General features: G+C 43.1%; 2 non-coding genes across 2 annotated transcripts; one reads left to right on the top strand and one right to left on the bottom strand.

Moving 5' to 3' along the window:
* The first annotated feature begins 409 nt into the window (after positions 1–409).
* trnar-ucu (transfer RNA arginine (anticodon UCU)) lies at positions 410–501 on the top strand. Its single transcript is given in 2 exon segments — positions 410–446; positions 466–501. It is a non-coding gene; the product is annotated as a tRNA-Arg (tRNA).
* Positions 502–2187: 1686 nt separating this feature from the next.
* Positions 2188–2259, bottom strand: trnaq-uug (transfer RNA glutamine (anticodon UUG)). Its single transcript has one exon. It is a non-coding gene; the product is annotated as a tRNA-Gln (tRNA).
* Between the last annotated feature and the right edge of the window lie 5893 nt (positions 2260–8152).

Here is an 8152-nt window from a genome sequence, read left to right as displayed (position 1 = left end):
TACAGAACAGAGCATGCCGCACTGCACTGGACTGCATATATCCAGGGGTGGCAGTAAAAAAAAGCAGCTTCCCTGAGGGGAAAATCAGTGATGCTGTAACCTCTGTTATGCTGACTTTTTAAAAAAATACTTTAATAATCCCAGAAGGGAAATTGCTTAAGGCTGCTGCCAAGCAGTGTCATACAATGACCAGCACTGGAGGCAATGTGGGTAAAGGACACACAACCCTGCTTTACCACTGAGCCACTGCTGATGTTAGCTTCCCTTCTGGACTGCTGACTTGCCAGAATACTGACTGTTACTCCTGAATTCTACGTATAATTCCAGAATACCGATGACTATTCTGGAATGCTGCTGCTTATTCCGGATTTCTGCCTTTCATTCTAGGACAAAAAATGGACTTCTTTGTGGCTCTGTGGCACAATGGATAGCGCATTGGACTTCTAGTTAAACAAAGGAGAAGTGATTCAAAGGTTGTGGGTTCAAGTCCCACCAGAGTCAAAGTGCCTTTTAACTTCCTGTGGCGCCTTCCTTCAGGGTGGATACAGCTCCCATCCTGAGAGCTAGAAAAAAAGGACTGCACTCAGACATCCTGGAAAACAGCGTCGCTACCCCCGGCTTTGTGACTGTACAGGTGGACAGAGATCTGACTGGTGTGAGATTTTGCTTGGCACAGAGGCAGCTAATAAACTGAAAAGGAGAACAGAAGATCTCTCAGCTGACATTCAGGCACAGCTGCTGGATAGACTGCGATCATGTAAGAAATGTTCCTTTCAGTTGGATGAATCGACAGAGCAGAGCATCTCCAGTGCTGCTCAGTTGATAGTTTTGGTGTGCTATCCCTGGAAAGGAGATATTTTGGAAGACTCCCTGTTCTGCAAGTTATTGCATAGATAAAGTCTGTCAATCCAGAGATTAAAGCTGCTCACTGTATGCTGCTGAACATGAGGCACTGCTGGATCACTCTGAGGTGCGATGGCTGTCGCAATGGCTGCAGCACAGAGCTCAAACTGTACCGACCAGCTCAGAGGAGAAGAAGAAGGAGCAACATCACATCAGGAAGGCCCTGCAAACCTGTGGCTATCCCAGCTGGGCTGTCATCAAAGACCCACAGACAACAAGACAAAGACAACAACTGGCTGAGGAAGAACATTGTCACTGCAGAACTGAAGAAGCTACTCGGGGGAGTGTTGGTCCCACTTAAGATTAAAATTTAGGGTGTTTTCACACTTGCTCCCTTTCGGCCCTCTAAACGAATGCAGATCGATGACTCAGGATTTTTTGCTCTGTTTAACCCTAACTCTATTTTCCCTGAATGTGCAGTAATTTAACCAGAAAACACAGGAGAAAGCCGACATTCTGCTTCAAGTGAAAACTACCCAGACTTCAGTGCAGTGGAGGAGTCTGAGAGCTCTAGTGGACCTGGTGTGAACAGAAAGAGGACTAAATTACATAAAACCAGTGACCCTGACATGATTTGAACATGCAACCTTCTGATCTGGACTCAGACGTGCTACCATTGCTCCATGAGGTCTGTTCACAGCTTCTGCTCTTCCAAGGACTCAGTTTAGCATGACATGATTAGCTTGATGTTCATATATGTGTTACACATTATTACTAGATGAGCTGCAGTGAAACATCCAAGCCACCACGTCCCAGCACATATCAGAGATGCAGAACAGATGGAACAGTCTTATGGAGTGATGGAGGCCATGAAGCCTCCTAAAGCTTTGGATGGAGCTGAAGTCATGATGCACTGACCTTTCTTTTTATATAATGTCTCATAAGTATTTGTTATAATATTGCCCCAAAAAGTCAGTCACACTTGTGTGAAACCAGCCTGTCCAGTTAGGATCAACACTGATTGTGGATCAGTTTCAGCTGCTGTTGTGCAAATGGAGCAGACAACAGGTGGAAATGAGAGGCAGTTATCAAGACAGCCCTATAAAGGAGGTATGTGTTATAATACTTTAATAAATTATGTCTTCAGCTACTTTTATACTCATTATTAATCCCAGATTAAGGTGTCATTTAGGAGAGAGATTTAAATTCTATCTTTATGTAACTTCTCCTTCTGATACACTCTGTTATTCAGTTACAACATGCTGACTGGAAATCTGCAAAATGAGCCCTGGATTTTTAGAGAAAGTAGAAAGGACACCAGTATTACTGTCCAAACTAAACTAAAGGTTCCACTGAGATTTGAACTCAGATCGCTGGAGTCAAAGTCCAGAGAGCTAACCATTACACCATGGAACCTGCTTCTCATGGGTCTTCTTCTCCTCCTCTACCCGGTCGACTGTCAGCAGTTTGACATTGGTAAAGATGCGTGCAAAGATTTCTTTGTGTCAACAAAGACTGAACACTTTGCATATCACTGTCCTCCACGAGGAGACTGTCTTCCATGTCTAGATAAGGCTTGCTGTCTAGCAGCTGGGAGAAATGTCTTTTTGTGGCTGTGGCATTAGCCCAACATTGAATCATAAAGTTTATTTGTTGCATAACAGGAAGTGGTCTTGTATTAGGGTGTGACCCTCCTGAGAAGCAGAACCTCTCCTCTGATAATTGTCTCTCATTGGACAGATATGAAAATTAGCCTGAACTATCCGGGCTCTACATGTTGTTACAGAGAATAATTCTGTGCAAACAGGTTAACTGAAACGGAGAGCATTGATTCAGGGTGAACTTCCTGTGTGTGCAGACAGTGGAGGTGGTTTCAGGTGTTATAAATTGGCATCCCCATGGTTCAGATGAAGAAGTGGTTCCAGTTCCTCACAGGTCCTGTGTTCAAATCCCTGATGAGCCCACATCTTTGAACTTCAGTAGATTGGACGTTTGCATTTACAGGATTAATCTTTATTCCAACTTAGACCCTGTAAACAGCTGTCTGCTCAAACTCCCAGCAGCAATCATTCTAGAACTGAGACCAAATCATCAACCGCAAGCTCTACTTCCAACTGTATCCTGGGGAAGCCACTCCACGCCTGTATGGACTCCCCAAGATACACAAGGAAGGAGTCCCCCTCTGCCTCCTTCAGGTGATGCTTTATGGCCTCTGATGTCACCTGGAGATAGTGGAGAAAAAACAGACAAAAGAAGTGAAAGAGGAGCATGACAACTAGAACAAGAACAACAAAAAGTTTCAATTACAATTAGGAAAACGATCAGAAAGTTGAAAATGATGACACGTATGATCTCTGCCAGATCCCCACCTTTGACTCCTGGAGAGTCTGAACGAGCTCCTCATTGTCAAGTATATTCCCCTTAGAGTTAGAGAGAAGCTCAACAATGCGGTCCTCGATATCTTTCAGCTGATTGCGGTCAGCGTTGATGCGAACAATCAGCTTATTGCTCTGTTCCTCAAGATGTGGACTCTCAAGACGCACCACATCACTTTAAAGAGAGAAACAAGTTGCAGGGTAATTGTAATTTTCAAGGGTTTTGGAGGTAGAGAAAGGAGAAGAAAGGGGGGAAAAGAGAAGGAAAAGGGTAAAGTTGTGAATGTGAGTCTTAAAGTTTGGTTAGAATTCAATATCTGTCTTGTGTCTACCTGAGCAGTTGGCCCTCCAGGCCAGACTCAGTCACAGTGAAATTGATGATTGTAACTTTAATACATTTCTGGAAAACAGAAAAAAATGTACATGCCAAAAGACACATTTTACATCAATCGAAGCCAGGATCACACACACTACAATTCTAATGAAACACTAATTAATTTATGAAGATTTAACTGTCATGTCACTCTGCATCATCAGTGCCTTTGTTTTTTCTGTCTAACAAAAACGCTCCTCAGACTTATTCGGCCGTTACAGTCACCATGCAACCCCTGGTTTGAATAAACACTGGAGTAAACCCTTGCATTCACAGGGTCCTTCTGCTCTCCTGGCTGGTGTTGAACAAAAGGGCATTGCACACAGGTGTAGCTGGCAGGTGATTTAATGTCTGCAGAAACATGGTTTGATGCCAGGCGTTCATTATACTGCCCAATATGTAGCTTCAATGGCAGAAGGATTCACAAAGGTTCTTGTGTGCGATACTGTTTTTATTCCAAACGTGTGCTTCTTGGAAAGCACATAAATACCTATTATAGTTGATAGCCGTTTGGGATTTTGTGAGCAAAGGTTTGTTGAATGTGAATTCCAAGACTCCATAGTGACCTAACTGTCTCTGGTGCACACTTGCTGATGCCAAGTGTATTACCTACAGCATTCAAGGAAACATGATCAGACATGGAAACACAATAAAGAAGCAGTGAAAATATCTTAATTTAGTGCAAATTTGCAATGCTGAACGAGCTGGTTGGTGTCCTTTCTACTGTATGAAGGGAAGCTTGGTATTGTTGCGTTAGGTATGCTGGGGCGGAGGCCAGTCTGTGACTTTGTCTCTGACTGTGTCTGAAAGGAGGTTCTATTTTCATAGAATACATATGTCCTCTGAATTAATTTACGCCACCTGATCCTGTGGGTCGATCATAAGAGGCCAGCGACGGTCTTTGGTTACCAGGATTCCATTCTCTGTAGATACAGTGTCACAGGGCAACCCTTCAGTGTTCCACTGGAGGATGTCATATGGATCACTCAGAAAGTCGATCAGGCTGAAGGGGGAACTGATGGGTATGTTTAGCTTCTGACACTGCTTAATCCACTGGGGAACAAGAGTAAACAGGGTATATGGTATTACCTGTTACTGGTTTTTCACAATATGTTTCTAAAAAAAAACTCTAGACCAGGCTCACATTGGCCATACCAGCTGCACACTTTATCACAGAGGCCCTAAAGGTTTTAAACCATCCCATCACACTGTACCTACCAGCTGTCTATGGTGGGAAGTGAAGGCTCCATAGTAGGCAATGCAGGCAGCTGCAATGCATACATTTCCCACAACACTGTTGATGTCCTGCTCAAGATTTGCAACATTTTTTTCCCAGCGTATCTGCTGTCCCCCAGAGCAGAAGTCAGTTTCCCTGCTCTGTCCAGTCGAGCCTGTGTCAGAGCCATTTTGTAGGTCCTTCATCGGATCCTCCACCTCCTTAAGTTGTTGTTGCTTTTCCCTTAGTGTTTTCTTGGTTGTATCCAGCTCTGCCTGCGTAGGTAAGGGTAGCGGGAGAAGAGTATGCAGACCAGTCACACAGAGCGGTGCATGGCAGATGAATAGCCAAAGTGACAAAGGAACAGACAGCAGAAAGACTGTGAAGAAATATTGCAAATGTGCATGTGTATCAGTAATAATAAACTGCACTCTTTATGACTGACCTGTGCTTTAACCACGTTTTCTCTTTCTTTGGAGTAAAGATCCATAGCTATGACCCACATGCACAACGACCCGCAAGCTTTGGACGCCTTCTCCACCTAAAAGCAGCACATGATAAAGTATTACACCCAGCACACTGAAACAAACTGTGTCAAATTCCATCTATTTTTTCAGAATATATATCATTAAATCTACATAGCCTACAGTACAGTGGATAAAGGATGTAAATTACATTGCCATTCCAATACTGACATTATGACATTTACTACAAAACTGCCCAAGTGTCTGAACTCTAATCTTTTTTACTTTAAGTAAAAGAAAAGATAAGAGAAGTTCTGTTGATAGATCCGATAGATCATGTCCGAATGTTGGACATGAAATTCAAACAGACCTTCTCAGGTAGGAACTCAGAGTTGTTGATGTATTTTTGCAGCTTCAGCAGGATCTGAGGTTTGCTATTATCCTTGTCATAGTCTGTCAGACGCCTAAGGAAATTGAAATCTCCCAGTAATTGCTTGGCAGAGCTCCAGTCTGGTCTGTAAAGAATAAAGCAATATTAGTGAGAAACTCTGGAAAAAATGGGGAGGTCAAAAACGGTCAATTCCCCTTGTTTCTTCTGATCCCTTCCCGAGTTGGTTTGTGAGGAAGGAGCGGATAAATTCTGGTCTCAAGATTACAATTTATTGAACAATGAGGCAGATTCTGAGTCGCAGAGCTCTGGGTTGTTGACCACAAAGAACCAAACAAGAACAACACAAGAACAGGACAACCAACAAAAACAAACAACCACACAGCAACAACGAGCAACACAACAACTGGACATGGAATTCACACATTGATATACCCCATGGGTGTTCCTGCCTGCCGGCCCACAGGGGCATCTACTATCCCCCCTGCAGACCCTGGGTCATACAGCGAATAGACTATTAGTGTTTATTCCCTAATAAGGTAAAGCTCCAATTCCTCAAATCTCATAGGTTGTGAGTCCGATCTAGGAATGACCATAACATGGGGCACTCAGGAGAAAAACACATTCCTTTAGAATCTGGCTTTTATCAGGTCAGAGGTGCTGCTGTCCTTAGTCTGAATTTATGACCATCTCGTACCAACCGGAGCTCTCTCCAGAGAGCAGAAAAACAACTGATCTCATCTGCCACAGCCTGAACTGCAGAAAACAAAGTTATATGACACACTATGAAATTACTTCTTAATACATTCAGTATCCTCAAATTACTTTGATTTTCTATAAAACTTCCTAACACATAAACACTTATGAAAATCACATTATTAAGTGATAAACACATTTAAACATGAATACTTCATGTTAGGGGCACACTCCTATATATCTGAACACACACTGCAGAATCAATTCTTTCACCCTACACTAGACAGGCTGATTTCACACTGTGGCCAGATCAACCTGTCTCTGGCAACAGATTAAGTACCACAGGCTTTTAAACTGCTGTGATCTCCAACCTCACCTTTATTTCTAAGATATTTCAAAGGGTGGCTGCAAGTCAGTCCACCTACAGCACCGGTCTGTTTGAAGTGTTCCTGGATTCAACAATAATCTGTTAAATATCACAGACCAGAGTGAAATCAAGTCCTTTTGAGGCAGAAATAAGCCCCTGGACTCACTGTGGGGCCACAGTCACTTTTTGATGAAAACACCAGTTTTTGAGGTTTATTATTTTAAAGGGGTCTTCATGGTATAAATGTGCTGGCTGCATCATAAGTTCTTGTTATTTAATGATAGTTAATTATAACTTCCTGGACCTGCAGACTCTTTGTCTTCATATGGGCTGAATGAAGGGAGACTAGCACAGATTTGACATGTGTGACTTCCACATGCTTTCCTACCATGAATGGAACAAGTCAAGCAGCACATGATGTGTTTGTGTAACACTGGAGATGTTAGCTGTACATGTGCAGAACAAAGACATGACCCACAGCAGACCATCATGTCCTTCTGATCAGTTTATTGAGTCTGTTTGTGTCCACTGCTTTCAGTCTGCTGCCCCAGTACACAACAGCAAACAAAATGGCACTGGCAACCACAGACTCATAAAAATCCTCAGCAGCAAGTTAGGTGATATTCAGGCCTAAAAAAATCCTTCAAACTTGGCACACATGTATAAGGCTGTATGTATATTGTACTGTATGTACATGTATATTCCTGCGATTGAGTCCTGTGAATTTGGTGCCTGTGTGTCAAAGTATTGCTGAGAAATTGCTGGAAATACGGTAAATCAGGTTTTCTTCATTGGAAGGAGGCCTGAGGTGTGTCACAGAATTGCTGAGTTAGTGCTGGAAATCATGTTTGGATCCCTACAGGGTCTCTGTAGGACCCAGAGGACAGAGAGTCCCACAGTGCAGACAGGCCCCCCTCTCAAAGGGGACAGGCAGGACATCTGGCCGGGGGAGAGGGAGGGGCCGGGTGGAGGGAAAGACAGTGCAGCAGCTCATTCTGCTGCAGACAGAGGGAGAGAGCAGACCACTCTGAGAGAGCTCCAGCAACTGTAAGTTAAGCTAGTTTCTTCTTCATGCTAATAGCTTAGCATAGATCCCTGTGCAGGTCAAAACAGCTCATATTACCAGTGTTGATGCATGTACTTTTATACAGCAGTGATTCTGCAGGATCTGTAGCTGTAAAATTACAGCTGAAAAACTTTTCTGTAGCAGAAAAAGTCAAAGGATTCAATCTAGGCCACCTGCATTGCTGCATTAATTTCAGATTGCAACCTTTCTCCCAGTTTTTCTTTGACGTCAACAGGCATCAAGTAGAACCAGAGCTATATGATATATTATGCGGAATGAATCTTGAACCCCTTTTTCTTTCAGATGACAAAGCCTAAGCAGATGCTTACATGTCCTGTATGTGGTGGGACCTTCTGGTATTACT

This window comes from Parambassis ranga, unplaced genomic scaffold (assembly GCF_900634625.1).
Source record: "Parambassis ranga unplaced genomic scaffold, fParRan2.1 scaffold_27_arrow_ctg1, whole genome shotgun sequence".
In the NCBI taxonomy this organism is placed as follows: Eukaryota; Metazoa; Chordata; class Actinopteri; family Ambassidae; genus Parambassis; species Parambassis ranga.
The sequence above is the reverse complement of the archived record's forward strand: the minus strand, read 5'-3'. Positions and strand labels throughout refer to the sequence as shown.